At 43.7% G+C, this 21,978-nt stretch overlaps 1 protein-coding gene and 1 long non-coding RNA gene across 7 annotated transcripts in view; one reads left to right on the forward strand and one right to left on the reverse strand.

Annotated features, from left to right (window-relative positions):
- Positions 1-10,101, reverse strand: part of LOC309666363 (uncharacterized protein C1orf21) — a 225,482-nt gene extending 215,381 nt beyond the window's left edge. The window contains exon 1 of the mRNA XM_082473754.1: positions 9,808-10,101. The gene's annotated coding sequence lies outside the window, so the exon portion shown is untranslated. The remainder of the gene's footprint in view (positions 1-9,807) is intronic.
- Positions 10,102-10,282: 181 nt separating this feature from the next.
- Positions 10,283-20,581, forward strand: LOC309666412. 6 transcript variants are annotated; one of them, XR_014267087.1, is made up of 4 exons: positions 10,283-13,205; positions 14,169-15,760; positions 18,646-18,816; positions 19,104-20,581. It is a non-coding gene; the product is annotated as an uncharacterized lncRNA (long non-coding RNA). The 6 variants fall into 6 exon arrangements; XR_014267088.1 differs by having other exon boundaries at positions 14,169-14,456; positions 15,599-15,760; positions 18,646-20,581; XR_014267089.1 differs by having other exon boundaries at positions 14,169-14,251; positions 14,366-15,760; positions 18,646-20,581.
- Positions 20,582-21,978: the final 1,397 nt, after the last annotated feature.

Consider the following 21,978-nt stretch of genomic DNA (forward strand, 5'->3'; position numbering starts at 1 on the left):
AAGCTTTATAATGGAAAGGTCAGGCTGACAACACCTAAATCCACCGATTAGTCTTAACCTCACAAATAAAGAAACAAGAAGGCCTCCTGATGTGATATAAGAGGAAGTACAGAACACTTTCTATGAGGTACTCTTGCCAAACTACCTGATCAAGCTTCCAGTCTAGATCAAACTACAGGAAATATTGGAATCTAAAGAATACAGTGAAGAACACTAAGAAAGAAGACGCAATCGGCAAACTACAGAATGCAGGGAATCCTATAGATTAAATCCCTGTTTCTTTAACAAATAAACTGCTAGGGGAGAAAAAGAAGAGGGAAAAATAGAGAAAGGAAGCCTATAAAGAAAGACGGGGACTTCCCTGGTGGCACGGTGGTTAAGAATCCACCTGCCAATGCAGGGGACACGGGTTCGAGCCCTGGTCCGGGAAGATCCCACCTGCTGCAGAGCAACTAAGCCCGCAAGCCACAACTACCGAGCCCACACGCCGCAACTACAGAAGCCTGCGCGCCTAGAGCCCATGCTCTGCAACAAGAGAAGCCACCACAATGAGAAGTCCGTGCACCACAATGAAGAGTAGACCCTGCTCGCCGCAACTACAGAAAGCCCACACAGCAATGAAGACCCAACGCAGCCAAAAAAATAAAAACATAAAATAAATAAAAATAACATAAAAATAAAAGAAAGACGGATGCATCTCTCAAGTGTGAAACAAATTAATCATTAAAAAAATGTTTGGGCCCACCAGGAAAATTTGATTACTGACTGGATACTTGATATTAAGAAATTATTGTTAAAAGTTTTTAGAAATGATAATGATATTGTGGTTATGTTAAAAGGAAAAAAAGCTGCTATCATTTACAAATATAATCTAGTATACACAGACAAGATGACATAGTGTCTGTGATCTGCTTCAAAGAGAAGCAGTAGGTGAGGGGAAAGGAATGTGTGTGTGGTGGGAAGGGCAGGGGGAATGGCGAAAAGAGAACTGCCCAGGAGTTGATAATTAAAAGCCTGACTTTAGAGTCAGAAGGCCTGGATTCCAGTCTCAGCACTACCACTTGCTGGCTACAAGACCTTGGTCAAGGTCCCAGAGACCCTGAGCCTCAGTTCTTCTTTATCCATAAAGTAGAGGTAACAGTCGTAGGTTCTTCCTAAGGTTGTCGCAAGCATTAAAGACAATGCATGTAAGGTACTTAGCACGGCACCTGGGTACAGAGTAAGCACTCAATACATGTTAGCTTTTATTGTTACTATTGTCAATTATTACCACTGATATTCAAGATCACGAAGCTAGAGTTAGGAGGTGGTGGAAAAGGGATAAAATTTGCTGAATCCAAAGCCCACACTCTTTCCAATACATTTATGACGCTGCCCCCATCTCCACCCAGGGTCTCTCAGTGGAGACTGAGGACAAGTAACAATTCACTCTGCAACAAGAGTCTCTATTTCTACCACAAACCTTTAATGACATTGCTACTCAGCCTGGCTTCTGCAACTAGCCATCCTTTGTCACAATGTTGTCACTCAATGTGCCCTTACTGTGGATGGCTCCTCATCTGGTGGAATGTAAACACTCAGGTGTTTTAACCCCTTTATAAATCACTATGCACAATCATAAGTTCACAATGATTAAACACTGTGTTATTTCGTCATCCTCCCAAAACATGGCCTCAGATTTTTACTACACCAGGTACTGGCATAAATTATATAAGGCAAGCCTCAGAATCCCGACATATAAAACTAACAAAGTGATAAAACTTCAAACTTTGCATGCAGCATGAATATAATAATAACACTAAGTACCTATATCTTGTTATCTCCCATAAGGTAAATATTTCCACTTCTATTTAATAATAGAATTACAAATTCTGAGAAAAACTCTTCAATGCTGTTTTACTTCTTCTTGTGACAATTCTAAGCACACACCAATTCTTGATCCATCCTCTCTTCCTGACACCACGTGCCTGGTTCTCTTGCCTCGATGAAGAGCTGGCACTTTTCAGTCTCCTTCACTATCCTTTCCATCCACAGCCCATAAAAGTTGGTGTTCCCTGTAGCTCACGGTTCAGTGTTTTTCTTCTATAATATTTACTTTCCCTGGGCAATCTCATACAAAACCATGTAGCTTCAACTACCACAGATTCAAAAACTCTCTCTCATTCATTCATTCAACAAATATGTGCTGGGCCCCAATTGTGTGGTAGGTGTCCTGGGGACACTCTCTGTTCCCCTCCAGTCTTTTCCCCACACTCACAAAGGAACCATCTATCATGCAAATTATGTCTCTCCCCTGTTCACAATCTCTCAATGCCTCTTATTTTGGGCAATGAGTCCAAATTAGGTACTGTGAAGCCTTGCATAGTTGATCAGTCTTATCTTGCATCGTGCTACAAGATGCAGAAAACTCCAGCCACAATGACCCACATCCACGTTTCTCCACATCACTGTGTGTCCTCTGCTAGAATGCCCTACTTCATCTTCCATCTGCCCCCAAATCCCTTTATCCACAAATGCCAGTCTGTGAATTAGTCTATAAATCCATAGTAAAATGAGGAAAAACACTTAGCAAACCAATGTTGGTCCCCCAATATTTCTGGAAATGTCAGCAATACCTAGGGGACCCTTGTGCAGCTTTCGAGTGTCATCCAGAATACCTCCTTCTCTGTGAAGCCTTCTATGACTTCTTTATGTTGGGGAATCATATAATTCATTGTCCAAACTGGGAGACTTTTGAGGGCAAAGGGAGTGCATTAATAACTATGTTGAACAATGGGCACAGACCAGGACTGTCCCAGGGAGACAGGGTGCCGGGTCAGCCTACCTCTAGACAGAGTTGGCTGCTTTCTCCCCTCAACTTCCAAAGCACCTTGACTCTTTACAACATACCATGTGCTTGCCAATTCCCACACTTGTCTGAGAAGTCCACAAAGTCAGGGCCAGCCCTTCTTATCTGTATCTCCAGCATCTCTCCAGTGCCAGGCACAGAGATGACACAAAGTATCATCAACAAAAGTAAATGTTTGTTTAACATATTATCTCAGAGAGTAAGAGAGATTAGATGCTTTAACCTTGGGCAACAAAGGAATTAAACAATTCCCATTATCTTTTCTCATCCCTGAGAAACTCCACTTCCTCATTTGGTTAAAGAGTTTTAAATGGGAGCAAGGTCTTCACAAAGAAAAATTCTAAGCCTCGGACCAATGACCAGCTGTCAATCAACCAACAGCTACTTATTCAGCATGTTATACTCTTAAGGCCCAGTGGGCACGACAGAAGAGCTGATAATTCGGTGGGGCGACAAATAAACATAAATGAAGACCAGAACTAATAATGAAATAAAATAAACAACAAATAAGTGTTGCAGGAGTTCGTGGAAGCCAAGGGAGAAACCACTCTGATGGTCAGAGAAGACGCTCCCTGAAGGAGAAGGGATTTGAACTGAGACTCGAGAAATGGCTTGGACCCCAAGAGAAGTCACCAAGGGAGGAAAGCTCAAGGCCGGGTGCGGGTGGGTGTTCGGACGGCCACCAAGGGTAAGCAGAACGTTTGTTTTGGGAGCTGTACCTAGACTGTCATGGACTCCTGGCATAGAAACCAGAACATCCGAATTTTCAGTAGATATTAAACAACTCAAAGAGGTTCCTGGATTCTCACCTCCTTCCTCAAAATAGTAATAGTATCTGCCTGAGACACAGAATTAGATATATGTAGCTTATTCCTTTATAACCTTTTAATTGTAAGAACTGTTACAAAATTATCTTAGGAAAATTGCTTTTGGCAGAACTTTCAGATAGAACTGCTAAAGTCACCCCTTGGCATGTATTAATTATCTGTGTCTTTGAAAAGTTCTCTGCAAACCTAGGCCTGAGCCTGCAGCATCTCCTTACTCTACATCTGGCCATTCAATCCTCTCCTGAAAGAAACTGTAGTGTTGATATAGGGGCTCCCTGCACTGTAAACGACATGTGTAGATCTCCTTGTCAACTGTGGGGTTCAGGGAGAAGCTTTTAGGTGGGCCTGTGATGATACACACTGCATCTCTTGGACTGTTGAGTGGGTGTCACCTACTCCACCAGCATCTGTGACGATGGGTATGAAAAATGTCCTCACACTCCAGCAAAAACCACCAACCTCTCATTCTCCTTCTTTACCCTGCTCAGGCAGGGAAAAACATAAGTCACCAAGTAAGGTAGAAAATGTCCTAATATATGGTGTAACAATAAACTGAAACTACTGCAATAACCACTGCACTCAAATAAAACACAGATCCATCAAAGAAAGGGAATTCTTACTTAAAAACCATTGTCCCTGCTCTCCTTTACAGCACCTTCTTCCAAAACCCTGGAGCACTCAGGATATTGCGTAACTAGTGCTAGATCTACTTTTGAAGTATGGTTTTGTAAAAAGACCAATCTAAGTTCGTATGCAATGAGTCAATAGGCTGTGTTTTACCAGCAGTAGTCCTCTTTCTCCCACTGACCCTACTGGTAGGGCCAACATAGGTTATAAATTTATAAGGGAAAGCAACAATGTTAGGTCTTAACTAAAGAATCCTTGCTTGGTAGAAATGTGTCTAGTGAGCTTATAAAATTTTCATGGAGAGCAGTAAAACCACAACAAATGAGAAAAAATTTGGTTCAAGTTACAGTAATGTTTATTTAACCAACATTCATTTAACCAACATTTATTTAACCAAAAGAGAAAAAAACAAGGTATTGAGGATGAAATTAAACAAACCATTCTACTTCTGTGATTAGTAAGTAGATTTGGGTGTACAGGAAAGTCTTTCAATGGTGCCATTATGAAAATCTCTGAAATGCTTCTCAAGATATGTTGTCTAATCTTTAAAAATAACAGGGGGCTTCCTTGGTGGCGCAGTGGTTGAGAGTCTGCCTCCCGGTGCAGGGTACACGGGTTCGAGCCCTGGTCTGGGAAGATCCCACATGCCGCAGAGCGGCTGGGCCCGTGAGCCACAACTACTGAGCCTGCGCGTCTGGAGCCTGTGCTCCGCAACAAGAGAGGCCGCGATGGTGAGAGGCCCACGCACCGCGATGAAGAGTGGCCCCCGCTTGCCACAACTAGAGAAAGCCCTCGCACAGAAACGGAGACCCAACACAGCCATAAATAAATAAATAATTTTAAAAATTAATAATAACAATAGTCACCTAGATATTCCTTTATCTATTATCCAACATAGGCTGTAATAGCTAAGTGAAGTGAAGAAGCAAAGTGCTTCAGCTATGATTAAAGGGCTTAAGAGCCTTTAAAAGTCAAAAATATTGTGGAATCAAAAGTGAAAACAAAAGCAGAAAGATCCCCAAACTTGGGGTGTTCTAACTCCATTCTTCTAAAGGTACAAAGCATGTATGCGGACTTCAACTCATGAATGCTGTAAACACATCTGCTGAGATGGCGTGAGCCTGTGAAACAGGCAGAGGCAGGCATGTGCTGGAAGATCTGAGGGCTTGATGGAGAGAAGTGGGTGGAAGGAATAAGGGAGGTGTAGGGGGCAAAGCAGGACAAGGCAGAGGGGCCCTGAGGGTAGAAAGGAGAAGTGGCTGGAAGCAGAAAGTCTACACTTGAGTAGAGAGGTGGGAGGACTCAGAGGGAAAGTGGGCCTGGAGATGCGGTTCAAGTACTGGAAAAGGTCATTCGGAAACACACAACCCAAGTCTTGCAGGCAAAAGTAAGGTGGTGGGAGAAGAAGCAGGAGAGCCTACGGATGAAAATCTGTGGGACAGAAAAACATGGAAACACTTCAGAAAGGATAGGTAGATGAAAGGGACATTTGGCAAAGGAGCAAGGTAAAAGGCAGCCCAAGGAGAGCGAACAGACGTAGGGGCAGAGCCACAGAATCAATGCTGGCAGGCTGAGTGTGCTCGCTGCGTGGGACAAGTCTCAACTCTGCTTGTTTTAAGTTATTTTAGAGGGACCAGCAGTGAATCCCAATTATGGCTCCCTTGAGAAAATCCAGTAAACCAAGAGGCGGGGCTACCTGTGAGCTTCCCCAGGACCTCTCCCCGACTCCCTGATGCAGGCATCTTCTGGGAGAGATCCCAGCATGGAAAACCCTGAGTGCTATGGCTGCAGTACAATGCCAGGTAAGACAAGAGTACATGAAAGAACTTTGAAAACCGTAAAGCACCCTGTAAATATGAAGCATTGTTATTCACTGAATGCCTTGGACAAAAAAAGAAAGACCGCAGTCACAATCAGGAGTGAAGAAATATTTGTCAATTACGGATAGTATATATATTCCAAATCAAGATGACCCTAACTAGAAATTCCTATTTGAGAAGACATTATGCTTGGTATGTTTACTTTCCTGTCCAATACTTCTCAACATTTAAAAACCCTACCTGAGGCATAATATGGAGCTCTTGATAAACTATCCTACTGATTTATTAAAATGGAAATCCACATCTAATGCATTTCCAAGGAGGTTTTTGACACGTTACAGATCTTAACTAATTAGGTGAATTCCATTCAATTCAATCACTCATTGAGTGATTCCAAGTGCAAGGTAGTGTACAAGCCGCCATGGGGGTTGCAGAGATGAGCAAAACAGTCTGCCTCTAACTACCTAGTTCAGTTAGTTAATCTTCTCAGTTTCCATTCAGATTGGGGCAGCTGCATCTCCTCTCACAAGTATAGAGAGAAAGCAATCTTGACATTATGTGACTACCCTACAACCTAGGAAATGCATTTTCCAGGAACACAATGAATTAAAAAGAAAAAAAAAAAAAAAAGGGACTTGTTAATACCTGGACTGCGGACACTGCTGTGTGTTCATTTCCATGTTCATCCTAGCCCAGTTTACGTGCAACCACTCTTGTCCTGATTGCATAACCACAGCATGTCAAGTTGTTTCTTGTTGCAATTGTAACTTGTAAAATTAAACTTCAGAACTGAGGGAGTCAAGTAAAATAATTGCCTACTTTAAAAATATGTATGTATATAATTTACATGTCACTTTAGATAAGCTCTTGATTTATGATCTCTTAAAGTCACAACTGTCACCAATTTTAAAATACAGTTTCAGTGTATAATTCTCCCTGCACGCAGGCCCTATCCCTGTCTTCTCAGTTTTCTAAGTATTCTATATTGATCTATTGCAATCTGCCTTTCATGTTTTAATGAGAGCCTAAGTAATCACAGCTTTTACTTCTCCCAAGCTCCAAGGCTTCTAAAATTCCAAAGAAGGAACATAAGATGGCCAAAAATGCACTTGCTTGTGTCTCACAGGGTTCCAAATTCTATCGATAAGTTCACGTGAAGCTGGTGATACTTATCACACTTAAGACCCTCTGTGAATAATCTCCTGCCCTCTCCTTTTCTAATGGGCGGTGCCATGATTCTTTCTCTCCAACCTGGAGCGTCTCATTCCCTGACAGAAAATAGCTAGAAGAAAGGGGCCACAAGGAGCCTGGAGCAAGCCACTCAGGATGTGACAGTCAAGTCTTGCCTGGTCAAAAATCCAACACACTGCTGAGGCACCATCAACCTGGAAATGATATTCACAATGGGACACACTACCTTCCTCCTGGGTAGAGTTTCTGCATCAGTCACAGCAAACAGTGCCAATTAATGAACAAGCTTTTGATGTATACCCTGTGATTCTTCAAGAAGCTCAAACCACTTCAGACTGTGACCTATTAATTCCCAGAAATCCATGCTAGATGATAAAATGAGATCAGGGGTGAGAGGGTAAAGGGTAAATTACTAGCCAATAAAACAAAATTATCAGCTCTCTCAACCACTGAAACGGAGTCAGCTGAAAAGGGAAGCTAGAACCTCAGGATCCTTCTAGGATGAACTTTTCCTCCCTACCAACCAAGGCCAGTTTTTCTTGGGAAAAATGCCCGAATGGAGATAAGCTTGACAACAGAAGCATCCCACTCCTTCGCAGGCATCTTCTCATCCAAGTGCTGAGTCCGCTTGTCTTTGTTGCTTTTCTGAGTAGCCCTCCGGAGCTGTTCTCCGAACCCAGTTTGCACAGCAGGAAACACTTAAGGGAGGTTACATTTCAATGCTGCATTTCTCATCTGTGAAGTGCTAGTCCCAGCACTGGTTTAATGCAGAGATAAATACACTCAGCTGTCCTATCACCAGCACTTACTACTTTACAAGCAGCAAAAGAAAACTAGATAATTAAGTCTAAATTAATTTCCATGCCTGATCAATGGCATTTCCAAACAGCCAACACAGAACATGTTCTATTGATCCTACAATGCAGCTCTAGAAGTATGAAAAAGGGGAGGAAACCCCCAGATTGAGCATCTTGAACTTAAAGACCCTTCAGAAACATCACCTTCTCCCCCCAAGAAAGCTAGAGTAGCCCAGGCCCACTCTACCCATAATTTTTTTCTACCCTGGTACATCCCAATTCTACCAACTGAAAGGTTATTCCATTAGGTAGAAGGTGAGCCCAGCCCATGAAGTAAGGAAGTGTTCATAAGATGTCTGTGTAATGAACGTGTGTCACTTCCCCAAACTGCCCAACTGTTTCCTTAAAAAAAAAACAAAACAATTACATGGAATTTATGGTGTCAGTCCCCCTCCCAAAGTCTGAGTCAGAGTATATGTGTCTTTAGTGAAGTTCTGGGTGACTAGGGTGTATCACTTTCAGACTTGCTCCAATAGCTGAACTTAGGGCTGTCTTCCAGCCACGGTACAAAATAAGCAACTACCTATTTTAAAACAATTTTCCTACCCCACATGCGATGGGAGATACCTCATACATAGGTCGTCAACTTCCTACTGGAAAACAAGCACTTCTATCGCAAACTGTGCTTGTCACCTCCCAGGATTAATGCGTGTTTTATGTGTATATATTTTTATCCTTGACCGTGCAACTCTTGGAGCAGAGAAAGCCACCCCATTTTTACCATCGTGCCTGACACAATTCAGAGCTTTGGAAGAGGGATGAATGGGAGATAAAAGGCTCTAAGCCCAGGGGCTTCTCTCACACAAACAGTAAATGGAAAAAAAAAAAAAAAAAATCCCTCCGAGGAGGGGGTGGGGGCAGGGTGGAAGACCGGCGAAGGACGTCAGGCAGCAGACCAGAGGCAGCTGCGGCGGCCGCACTTCGCGAACTGCCTGCAGAAGGGAGTGAAATCTTTCCCCAGTACAATAACCAGGCACCCTCTGGCTGCCTCGCATGGGCACGAATAATAAATACATCGAGGTGGGCAAATCGCTGCATCGAGACAAGTCACCCCAAAAAGGTCAAAACTTCAGAAATCCCGGGGATCACGGCACCCACACAAACACATCAATCAGTCGGAGCGGGAGAAGAGACTCGGAGATTTAGCAGAGGATTCTGAATTTTGCTTTTTCTTTCAAGCTCTGGCTTGCAAAGTACGGCGGCTACAGGCAAAGCTCGAGAGGAGCAGGAAAGGCTGAGGGCGGCGGGGAGTGCGGATGGGAAGGGAGGGGGGGTCGAATCCCAGCCACCCAGGCCTCAATGTGACGAAAGTCGTCAGCAGCCCCAACCGCATCCCAACCCCTCCGCCCCGGCCAGCAGACGCCCCCAGCAGCTCCCCCCCCCACCCCAGCTTCCGTCCCCGCCAGCCCCGCAGCGGCAGCGGCAGCGGCGGCGGCGGCAGCGGCAGGAGCAGCAGCAGCAGCCCCGGCCCGGGCCGCGCGCGCCGGCAGCGCCACGACCGCGGCTCCCATCCCCGCCTCGCGGCAGGCACCCCGCAGGCCTCCCTCCCAGCCCACCCGGGCGCGCCCGGGAGCGGAACCCGGGCGGGCTGCGCCGCCAACTCCCCCCGCCCCAGGTCGGCGTGGGCTCACGCTTACCTTGGGCGCTCGCGGGGGGGCTGAAGGTGGTAAGCCTCCCGCCCCCCGCCCGGATCCTCCTCGCTTGTTTTCTTCCTCCCTTCTCCTCCTCTTCCTCCTCCTCCCCACAGTGAGTCCGGGTCTCCCCCTCCTCCCAGATGCCGGGAGTAAGAGCCGAAACCCCCGAAGCCCGGCCCGCGTGCGTGCGTGCGGGAGGCGGCGGCGCGCGGCCAGCTCTCCAGTAACTGAGCGCGGCGCGCGGCTCCCAACTAAAGTGTGAAAGAAGCGGCGGCCGCGGCACGGAACGTCCCCCCGGGAGTGGGCAGGGAGCAAGCCGGAGCTGGTGGGGAGCGAGCGAGCGAGGGAGGGGACCGGGAAAAAGGGAGGGGGAGGGAGGGAGGGGACCTCCTCGCCCAGTCACTCACTCGAGGGGCGGGGGCAGCCAGACACTCCCCCACCGCCGGCCCCTCCCCGCGCCCGGCTCCCGCGCGCGTCCAGCACCCAGCCTCGCCCCTGGGAACGGCCTGCGGAGGCCGGGAGGGTGCCGCGCACCCCGGAGAAAGGGACCAGGAGAGCGGGACTGCCAGGGCTGCAGAGAGGGAAGGAGGGTGAGGACGGGCGTGTGTGTGTGTGTGTGTGTGTGTGTGTGTGTGTGCGTGCGCGCGCGCGCGCACCCCGCGCCGGCCGGCCAGCGGGAAGGGAGACCCCGACGCGAAAGCTGCGTCCTGGGCCTGACACCCGGGCGGTGGCGTGGAAGCCACGGGGCCGCTCGGAGGTCGGGGCGGCCCAGCTCTGCGGGAAACCCAAGCCAGCCCTTGGGCCCAGCCGTGGGGCTGCGCCTGCTGGAAGCAGAGGGAGGGAAGGCCAGGCATCCTCGCCGCGCCGCGCGGCCACTCCCTTCGCTGGACCGGCGGGCGCTGCCCAGCGGCCCCGGCCCCTGACCCGCCACCCTGCCCTGGAGCCGCGGCGCCTGCAAGATGAATGAAGCGTTGGTCACTGGGCAGAAGCTGCACTGGGGAGGGGAAGGAGACACCGCCTGAGACTTCGCGCCCTGCGCCCCCTCTTTGCCGCTCCGGCCTCTTGGGACTAAAGGGCGGAGGCCGCGCCTGCAAGGCGCGTTTGGGGTGATTGGGGATCCACAAAGATCGCCGCCCACCATTTTACCTGCTCAGTTTTTTGTGGACACTCACAAGAGGTCAACCAGTTTCTCACTGTCTGGGAGAAGGTGTTTTTTCTTCTTTTCCTGGACATACTGGGTGTTTCGTGGGCGCCCTGAATTGATCTCGCAACATTGATAGTGGTTGGATGTCTTTTGTGTGGCTTCCCCGCGCTTCGCTGCTCCTGCATTGCCCTAGACACGTGAGGAATGCCAGGCCTCCAGAGTGAGGACACCCAAGAAAACAAAAGGGGCAAAAGATCCTCTCTGGGTCCCGTGGATTATACACAAACCGAATCATTTCTTACTTTGGACCAAGGTGAAGTTGGAAAACAGGAAAGGACACATCTGAGCTGTGACAGTGATGAGACACTTAATTGAAAAGCAAATTCATAATTTAGTTTAATGAAATGAGTTAATAACCCACCCATAATGTCTAGGAAGTCGGCCTTTTTGAGAAAAAAAAAAAAGAAAATGGTTTTCCAATGTTTTTACTTTTTTAATTTGAAAGGCTGGTATCACATTGTTTTTGAAACTCTTTTGTATTCCATTTTTTTAAATTATCCATATTCTAGTTTATTTTTCTCTTTGGAACCAGAATTCTTTGTGATCTGGCCTCCTGAAGAGGAGTGGTTTAGAAAGGCTGGTAGGCTAATTAGGATTCCAGTCAGGCCCTGCCAGCCACCATCTCTGTTACCTTAGGTGACTTGTTTTATTTCTTTCAGCCTTCCTTCCCTCATCTGTAAAATGGGATTGGTGATACTAGTTCCCATCTCATAGGCATGTTGTCAAAATAAAAGGAAAATAAAATGAGGTGGCAATGCATATAAAAAACTTTGCATAATGCCTGACACATGGTAAGAACTCAATAAATATGAGCTGTCCTTTCAAGTATATAGTTTAATCCCAGATTTGGTAATTTGGTAGACTTTTTTTTTTTTTTTTTTCTCTTTGCATTCCTTCTTAAAGTTGGGAGTGAAAATCCGTCTGCTGGGTTTATCCAAATGTAGTCAACATTTCTCTGGGGTTTTTAGGCCACTCCTAAAAACCTCTTCTATGGTAAGATGAAAGAAGTATATAACTAAGATGTGTGTGTGTGTGTGTTTATTTACATATAATTCTATATAAAAGGATACTTGAGCATAACCAGGTTTTTCTCTTTCCCTACTTCTCTCCTTCCCTCACTACCACCTGAATAGACCAAGCTCTATAAATGTTGACCTGTGTTGTAATCTGTCTCTTCAGGGCTCAGTGACTGGCACCATAGATTTCTTGAGAGCAATACAATGTAGGTCTCCTCTGAATTGATATCCTCAGAAGTAACAGAAGGCCACAGAGCAAGCACTCCATACATGTGTAAGTTTACAAAATCCATACTATGAACTTTTAAAGCAAGTTTTTAATTATTCAAAATAATACATGTTCATTGTGGAAATATTTCAGAAACTCAGCCAGGTATGAAGGAAATAAAAATCACCATAATCCTACCCTCCAGAGAGAAGTACTCAGTAAGTGCTTCAAGTATATCCATTTTCCCTTCATTTATTTCATTATTATTCAGTCAGCAAACATTTGTTAAGAACCTAGTTTAGGGACCAGACATCTTCCCAGGGCTGAGAACAGGTGGTATGTTGTGTTAATTCTCACTAGAAACTACTCCTTAGAAGCAACATTTTATGTGGTAGTAAGGTTCTCAGGATAGTCACAAAAGTCCATGAAAGGAATCCCATAATTAACCTATAGTGCTGACCAGAAACAATCCAGGTTTTGTAGGGTTTGAATCACTTACAATTTGGGGAGCCACTTTCCAGGTAAGGAAGCTAAAAGTGCAAAAGCCCCCTGGTAAAGGCTCATGTGAATAAGGTGTCGTGGAACTTAAGCCCTTTTTGCCTCTCAGTAAACCCTGTTTGGTGCTGGTATTTCTGTAGAAATTAACTGCTCTGATAAACATTTTTTTTAATGTGAACATTCATTCCTCATTTACCTGGGATCCCTGGGGCACCTTTCCTTCCTCCCGCAAATGTGGAGGACATGGGAGTGGAGATTCCCATCACCACCACAACCGCGACACACACACATTTTCTTTCTTTTTTTGTTTTTTTGGCCTTGCCAGGGGACATGCACGGTCTTAGTTCCGAGACCAGGGATTGAACCCTGCAGTGGAAGCTTGGAGTCTTAACCACTGGACCGCCAGGGAAGTCTCCTGCACACACATTTTATTGCACGTAGCCACAGCAGGGGCAGTGGGACCATGGGGATTTGGGTAAGGACTGCAGAAGAGAGGGTAGGAAGGGTACAGTGGGAGGGGAGGGGCAGACAGGATGGGCCTCTGAGGTGCTGGAGAGGCTTAGGTATGTACCCTAAACCAGTGGTCCTCAACCTTTTTGATACCAGGGACTGGTTTTGTGGAAGACAATTTTTCTGGGGTGGGGGGTGGTTCGGGCAGTAAGACAAGTGATGGGGAGCAACGGGGAGCGGCAGATGAATCCTAGGTCACTCTCCAGATGCTCACCTCCTGCTGTGCGGCCCAGTTCCTAACAGGCCGAGGATCGGTACCAGTCCACGGACCGGGGGTTGGGGACCCCTGCCCTAAACCACACAGCAAGAGTTGCCTGCAGGGCTTCCCTGGTGGCGCAGTGGTTGAGAATCTGCCTGCTAATGCAGGGGACACGAGTTCGAGCCCTGGTCTGGGAAGATCCCACATGCCACGGAGCAACTAGGCCCGTGAGCCACAATTACTGAGCCTGCACATCTGGAGCCTGTGCTCCGCAACAAGAGAGGCCGCGATAGTGAGAGGCCCCGCGCACCGCGATGAAGAGTGGCCCCCGCTTGCCACAAGTAGAGAAAGCCCTCGCACAGAAACGAAGACCCAACACAGCCAAAAATAAATTAATTAATTAAAACAAAACAAAAAAACAAACAAACAAAAAAAAAGAGTTGCCTGCACATCTGTTTGGTCAGTACAGTCTAAATCTACTATACATTTATATTAGACGGTGCTAATTACTTCACCCCTCTGTGCTTATGTATCTTCAAACACTCTAAATACAATTAAAAAAAAAAAAAATCTCTTTTGCCCAGAAAAGTTAAGTTTTAACCTTCAAAGGCACTTCTTTCATAACTGATTTTCTTTTATTTCTAAAGCTTTAACTTATAAATATTTGGCTCTATAGAACCATTTATAACACATAAGTTTGAAATTTTTGTTTCTTATGTTTCTTTTAAGTACAGCGTTATGGATTGAATGTTTGCATCCCCAAATTCATATGTTGGAGCCTTAATCTCCGATGCTGATGGTATTAGGAGGAGGTAGGCCTTTGGGAGATGAGGTCATGGTGGGGAGCGGGGGGCCTCATGGTGAGATTAGTGCTCTTATAAGAAGAACCCAGAGAGCTCTTCTCCACTCCGCCTCTCCCCACCCAGAACACAAGCAAACCGGGAAAAGGGCCCTTACCAAGAACTTGACCATGCTGGCACTTTGATCTCAGACTTCCAGCCTCCAGAACTGTGAGAAGTAAATATATCTTGTTTAAGTTACCCAGGCTGTGGTATTTTGTTATAGCAGCCCAAACTGACTAAGACATATAGGGTCCCTTTACCATTGACTGTAAAAAAGAAACCAATGAAAGTACAGGTTGACTGAATAAAAGATAGTAAAATCTATACACTGCTGCCTCCTATAATTTCTCATATGAATTTAAATGAATTCAATTTATGTGATTTATTTTTAAAAAGCTTCCAATCTGGTTAATTTTTCTGAATAATCAAGTCAAAAGTAGCTTTGGCAGGATTATTCAGAAACAAGTGATCCTAAAATAAGTACTACTCTGAAATGTGCTTTCTTTGTACTTGCTCCATGCAATAACAGCTAACACCGATTGTCTGCTGTGTGGTAAGCATGGTATTATGTAAGTCATAATGTACATGAGCTAACTCACTTCATCTTCCCGGCAAAGCAATCAGAGAGATATGAATATTATCATCATTCCCATGCAGATGTGGAAATGGAAGCACAGAGGGGTGAAGTAATTAGCACAAGGCCAAGATTGATTTTCACTAGTCAAATGCCAGAGCCCACATTCTTAACTGTTGGAAATATGTTTTCTCTTCAACCTCTCCCACTCTTATACCTCCGTCTAACTCCTACAGTGGCTGAACAACCCCAGCCTCTTAGTTTCTGAACCTTTGGAAAATCCATAGTTGCCCTCACTTGCTGAAATTTTACAGCCTTTATACTATTGGGGTCCTTCCATATCTTTATGGTGGCATCAAGATCAGTAGCTATTGATTTGAGACTAGATTGTGTGTGTGTGTGTGTGTGTGTGTGTGTGTGTGTGTGTGTTTAAATGTTTTCATCTTCTTTGGGGGTACCACAATGCACATTACCCAGGTAATGGACCCAATAAGCAGTTGTGGATTGAGTGTTGTTTTTGTATTTTTTTTATAATGGTTAATTCTAGTGACACCACACAGCTCCTTCTGAATGGTTGGGGCTACCTGAGAGCAGGGAGTTTAGAGTCAGTGCTAACAACTTGCTAATGGTTCTAACTGGTCTCTCAACTATGTGTGAAGTACTCTGAGTAACCTGCTTTTCTAGATAGGAAAATTATGATTCTTACATCTGTTTTTTTTTTTCTTCCTCTGGTTTCTCCTTAGGGTATGTATTTTCTTTATTTCATTTTCAAAATTGGAGTAGATAGAAGATGAAAACATGGAACATAGTCACTTGGAGCAAGAAGTGTTAGGAATCCATAACCAAGGAGTGAGATTCAGCCACAGGTCAAAGAGAAGAATGGAGCAGAGGGAGGGGAATTCCAGGTACCTGGAAGGGGTCGGCCAAGCACCGCCCCCCCTCCCCCGGCCCCAGGCTGTCTGCTTCCTCTCCTTCTTGTTTCATGGCCTTCTCCAGGTAGCGGAAGTTCACTTTCCAGCTTGGAGCCCCTTTTCCCAGGTCACACAACAGCGCCACCACTGTGGGTGTAACAGATGAATCTCCAGACGGTGAAGTCATTGGTTCTTACTGGTATCCGCTAGAGTCCTATCTTGCTTCCAGCTTATATGTGCTAATAGTATTGTTATTTCACGTGTTGGTCTTGTCTCTCCAATCAACTGTAAGCTCTGTGAGAACTGAAGACCTTGATGTTCCTATAGCACTCGAGCCAGACAGTGGGAACTCTATACAGCCTTAGGAGTAAGGGTTGCTATTAACTTATTAAGTCACTATGTGGGCTCCTCTCAGTGACAATGGAAAGCAAATATTGACATCCAGAAACTTCAGCAACTGTGATATAACCAAAGGAATGTGGCTAAAGTAGAAAAGGAAATTGTGTGCGTGTGTGTGCATAAGTGTGGGTGTGTGTGTGAAAAAGAGAGAGAAAAACAGAAACAAACAAACAAAAATTTTTCATCTCTATCCCAACATTACCTCTTTGAAAACCCCCTCTCCTTCCCCTACTCCCTTTCAGAAAGTGAAACAATGTTGAGGAGGTAAACATAAAAAGTTGCATCTTCCTTCACCATAATTAAGCAAGAACCCCTAAAATAGCTAATAAGTCATTACCTCTCATTACACTGCAGTTCAAAAGCTGTGCTGGTTCTGATGTTATGAACTGATTTCAGATTCAATTATTGAGAATTAAAGTTTTTATTTTATTTTATTTTTCTGTTACAAAGTGTTAGTTTCTTTTTTATTTTCAGTTGAGATATAATTGGAGAATTAAAGTTTTTACAAGTTAATGGAAAATATTGCTGTCATTGAGATATAAACAACCTACTCTTTTCAGATCATATTCTTAAAGGAAAGGAAGGAACTGGAAAATTCCAAAACAAGTGTTTCAAGTGGTTTTTGGGTGTTAGTGTATATCAAGCAGTTTTCTAATCTCCCCCACATGTTCTAACTGATTTAAGCCCCCTGCAGTGCTATAAAGGAATTGTTATTATGAATATCTCCATTTTCTAGAGGCGAGATCTGAGGAACAGCAAGGTTAAGTAATACGGCCAACACCAAGCTTAGCCCGACTAATAAATGACAGAGCTGGGGTTTGCTCTTACACTACACCAACCACATTGACGGTGGCCACTGGGCACAGCAAAGAACAATTTTATCTTCTGGAATCTGCTGGATGATAGGTAGCCTCAGTACACTTTCCGTCTTCTCCAGAGTGGTCTTTATCACTTGTGAGGGACCAGAACAAGAAAAAAGGATTAGCCCTGTCAGACCATGACACCTGCTGGCTAATCAGAAGCTTCCTGTGAGTTCTTCTAACCAGAAGACTATTGACAGAGGCAGGAGATTACAGCGCAAAGGTGGCTAGAAGGCTTGAGACATGATGACATTTCTATGCTTCAGCACTCAGTTTAATTAAATCAGTCCTTGGTCCAGAATGACTCTGTCGATGAACAGCTGTGCCTTATTCAGAATGCTCAGTGTCGATGTAAGGTAAGCATTAGCATGAACGTTTAAAATGCGTTCACCGGTTTGAAACGGTGGCTTTATTCTTTTCCTCCTTTCCTCCTTGCTTAGTTCTGCAACCCCAGTCCGGCCTCAGTCCCCCTCTGCTGGACTCTTAGTCAGTCACCTTGGCTTCAGACTCTCTGGTTGAACACTATCCTTGTTGCTGTCAGAGCCCCTTCTCTAAAGCACAGATCCATTTAGCTTACATGCCTCCAGCTCTTTGATGGTCCAGAATGAATTCTAAACTTCTCCATCACGACACAAAACCTGCCATAATTTGGCCTCTGCTTACCTTTCCAGGCTGATTCTCAGTTCCAATCGCTAACTGGATAGATGATGGCCCAGCTACCCAGCTGATTTGCTGTTTCCCATCCATATGCTGCTGTTTTCTACCCCTGTGCCTTTGCACATGTCCCTCTGTGTAGGCTACTCAAACCTCTACACATATCAAGAGCTTGCCTCTCAGCTGATCCCAGTATTCTCTGCCACTCACTAGCTCTGTCATGTGGGGAAGATATCTTGACCACTGAGCCTCAGGTTCTTCATCTGCAGCAGAGTGACCATACTATGTATACAGAGAATTAGAAATAAAGGCCTGGTGTTTGGCACACTTAGCCATCTGTAAATGGCTACTGTATTATCACTTGTTCTCTGTGGTATGGCTTAGAAGTCATTCGTTCTGAGAAGCTTTCCAAAGTCCCCCTTGTCAGAATTGAGCTCTTCCTCCCCCACTTCCTATTGAAGTTTTAGGGTTATTTTAAAGGCCTTTGAGATTTGGTTTATTTGTTATAGTACTTAACCAATTCTGACTAATACATGTCAAATACGTGTCTTGCAAATTGTACAATTCAGTCGTTTTCAGTATATTGACATGACTGGGCAACCATCACCACTCTGTAATTCTGGAACATTTTCACCACCTCAAAGAATAGGAGGGTTCCAATTTCTCCACATCTTCACAGACTCTTGTTATTGCCTGTCTTTTTTGTTCTAGCTGTCCTAGTGGGTGTGAAGTTGTACCTCATTGTAGGCTTGATTTGCATTTCCCTAATGACTAATCATGTTGAACACCTTTTCATGTGCTCCTCTCTTGAAGCTTGCTTATAATTTTATGATGGCAATTGCTATAGCCAGCACCTGGTTACCCTTTACATTTCTTATAACCTTTTGCTGAAAGCTTTGTAAATGAATGGTGGGGCTCAAATTGTGTTTAATGAATGAGTTATTTATTCCTAAAATCACCCACTAGGTATCCTAGTATGAACTGACTATGGAGAGAAGAGAGAGAACAAAGAAAGTATGGAGAAAAGAATAGAGCAAAAAACCCCAAAGAATACAGTGCCTATTATTCTGAGAGAATCCAAATTACATGTTAAATAATACTTTACAGCTATTAAAGATATCCTGATATTTCTACCAGGTGATTTGCTTTCATTGCATTTTCCCCTTGATTAGTTGGGCAGATTCAATAAGGAGGTATTATGTAAAAATTAAAACTTTTCGGTTTTAAATGAGAGAAAAAAAGAATTAAACTGGAAAATGTAATTTTCAACTCATGATAATAATTGAGCACAAAGGCTTAACTCCTTCCTGCTCCTTCAAAGGAATTTTTAAAAAATAGGAGGAAATCTGTAACTATCTGAGAAACTCAAGATGCTACCACAATCCAGAAAAATCTAAAAAATATTTGTTACGTACTTTCTTTAGATGAAGTGCGACCCATCTGAAAGAAAATAAAGGTAACCCTCAATCTGCTGAATGCAAAAGCAAGACCCAAGGAACGAGAAGGAGTTTGTGATAGAATCTCACTGTCACCCATGCAGAGAGGCTGGAGCTAGACTTGCCAGGGAGTAGTGAATCATCCCTACAAACCTCCTGGAAGTGTACCAAACAGCCAAGTGCAGAGTCAGATCCCACTGCAGAAGTGCTCAGGCCCAGGTGGTAAGGGAGATACTGCAGAGAGAGCCCAGCCCAGGCAATGGTGGGCTACCCCACAACGGGCAAACTCCACCACTCAGTAGAAGGCTCCCACTCCCCAGGGCTGCCTGCCTTCCTTAGAGATCCATGCTTGAATTTCATGTCCACCTTGTCAGGCCACTGCTGTGATTGATGTAAACTGGTCCCTTCTTCCTGTGCTGAAGAAAGCGGTGGTGTTTTAGTTAGGCTTTGTTCATTGTAAGGAATAGAAGCTTAATCATACTAGCTTGAGTTGGAGGGACCAGGAAGAATTACTGTAAGACTTTAGAAAACATCATAGGAAGCAGAGTCCTTCTGGAAATTCAAGAACAGGAACCTATAATGATTAGGCCTCGTGGACACCAACATAAGGAGCCACAGCAGGAACCCACAACTGATGGGGTTCCATACTGCTCCTACATGTCTGCCCCACTGTAAAGAATTGTCATGCCTCCTAGGAGTTCTCTTCACAAGGAAAAAAATTTTTTTCTTTTCTTTTCTTTTTTTTTTTTTGGTATCTATGTGAGATGATGGATGTTAACTAAATTTATTGAAGAAATCATTTCACAGTATATGTAAGTCAAGTCATTACACTCTGCACCTTAAACTTAGACAATGTTATATATGTCAGTAAAACTGGGGAATAAAACAATTGTAATGCCAGTGAATGAGAATGATATTATTATTGGTGATATATCAAATAGACTCTAATTCATATGTACACCAGTCACAAATTTAAATATTTTATGAGTAGTAGCAATTTACTTTGCAAAACACCACACAGTAGTTCACAGTGGCTGAGATCCACTGTGGTCAGCAAAAGAGAAAGGCTGGCATATTTCCCAAAGTAGAGAAATGTATAGGCCACATTCTTTGATGGCAGTGCAGTAAAACTGGAAATGAATCAAAAGGAGATTTTTAAAACCCACAAAAAATTTAAAAATACTATCCTTGTGTGGAATAAAAATGAAAATTCAAATAAATGGGAAGGGCTAGATTATGCTATAAATAGTGTTGGAACAAACTGGTAACAATTTGTAAAATGACAAAATTAGATTCCTACCTTGAGAAATATATTAAAATAAATCCCAGATGGCTGACATTTTTAAATGTGAAAAGTAAAGCCACTTTTATTTTCTTTTCAGTAGAAAAATAAATAAATCATAGGTAAAATTTTATATAATCTTGAAATAGGCAAGGCTTATCTAAGCAGAAATCATAAATGAAAAGATCACTAGTTTTGAATGCATGAAACAATTGTACATCAGAAAAACATAAACAAAATTAAAAAGTAAATGACACATGGGTAATATTTGTGATATATTTGATAGATAAATGGTTAGGTCATTAATATGTAAAGAGTCCTGTAAACCAATAATAAAAATACACAAATTTGATAGAAAACTGGTCAAGGGTGTGAAGAAATAATTCACCAAAGATGAACTATAAATTACCAATAAAATAAATAAAAAGTTAAATATTACTAGTGTTTAAAGGAAATAAATTAAAAATATGATGCCATTTTCTCCCTAACTGGCAAGGGATTTTTTAAAAATACTGTATTTAGAGTTAAGGAAGGTTTAGGGAAACAGGTACCCTTATATGCCACTGATAAAGTAATTTATCAATATATATCAAAAGCATTAGAAGGTTGCATGCCCTGTGCCTTAGCGATTACTAGCCTTCTAGGAATTTATCATAAGGAAATATTGAGATGTATGCTAATACATACCGTGCTAAGGAGTTTTTAATGATATGGGGAAATGTTTGATATTGTACTATAAAAAAAGGATATCAAATTATATGTTAACAAGATCATAAAAAAGTTAAAAGATATACACATATGCTCTGAAAAATATTAAAATGTTAATGATTTCTGTGGTAGAATTTGGGGTGATTGATTTAAAAATATATTTCTTCATTTTTCAAAGAGCACATTTTACTTTTATAGTTAGAGAAAAAGGGTATTGAAAACAGAGTCTACTCCTTTAAGAATCTTTCCCTAAGAACAATGAAAGAAGTATAGCTATTGGGACTGAAAATGACCTTTAAGATTTTAAGTTCAAACCCCCGTTCTGCTCCCTGCAAACTCATTCAGCATTTATACTATAATTAATACGTTTTGAGATTGCTCTTTTTTCTTTAGGTACATACACATGTACATTCATATATATGTATATACATGTATTTGTTTATCTAGAGTTTTCAGAGGAGTGTCGTACAAATACAAGACCTTCGTGGACAGGTAAAGAGGCAGTGTTCTAAGTCTGAGAGGAAGGAGTGGCTGGCTATTTTAAGTCTGTGCTCCCTGGCAGGGAATATTCTGGGCATGCTTTTTTTAGGTTGATTAACAGCCTGTTAGATACCCTTTACCCGGAGATGGCTTCAGTGGCAGACATTGGGATGCACTTGCAGACCTCCAACTAGAGAGAGCTCAGTTGACCAATGCCCCAGCTGTTGCACTCTGAAACCCATGGCTGAGTCTGTGCAGAGGTCATACTTCCCAGTGACTGTGCCCAGCCAATGGCTGAGGGCAGCAGGGATACTAGCAGACCCATTCCTGGGAGACACAGGACTCCTCTGACAGCCAGCTTTGCCCCCAGGACTCTCCACTCTTCGCTGAATC

This window comes from Balaenoptera physalus (genome assembly GCF_965194825.1).
Source record: "Balaenoptera physalus genome assembly, chromosome: 1".
Lineage (NCBI taxonomy): Eukaryota > Metazoa > Chordata > Mammalia > Artiodactyla > Balaenopteridae > Balaenoptera > Balaenoptera physalus.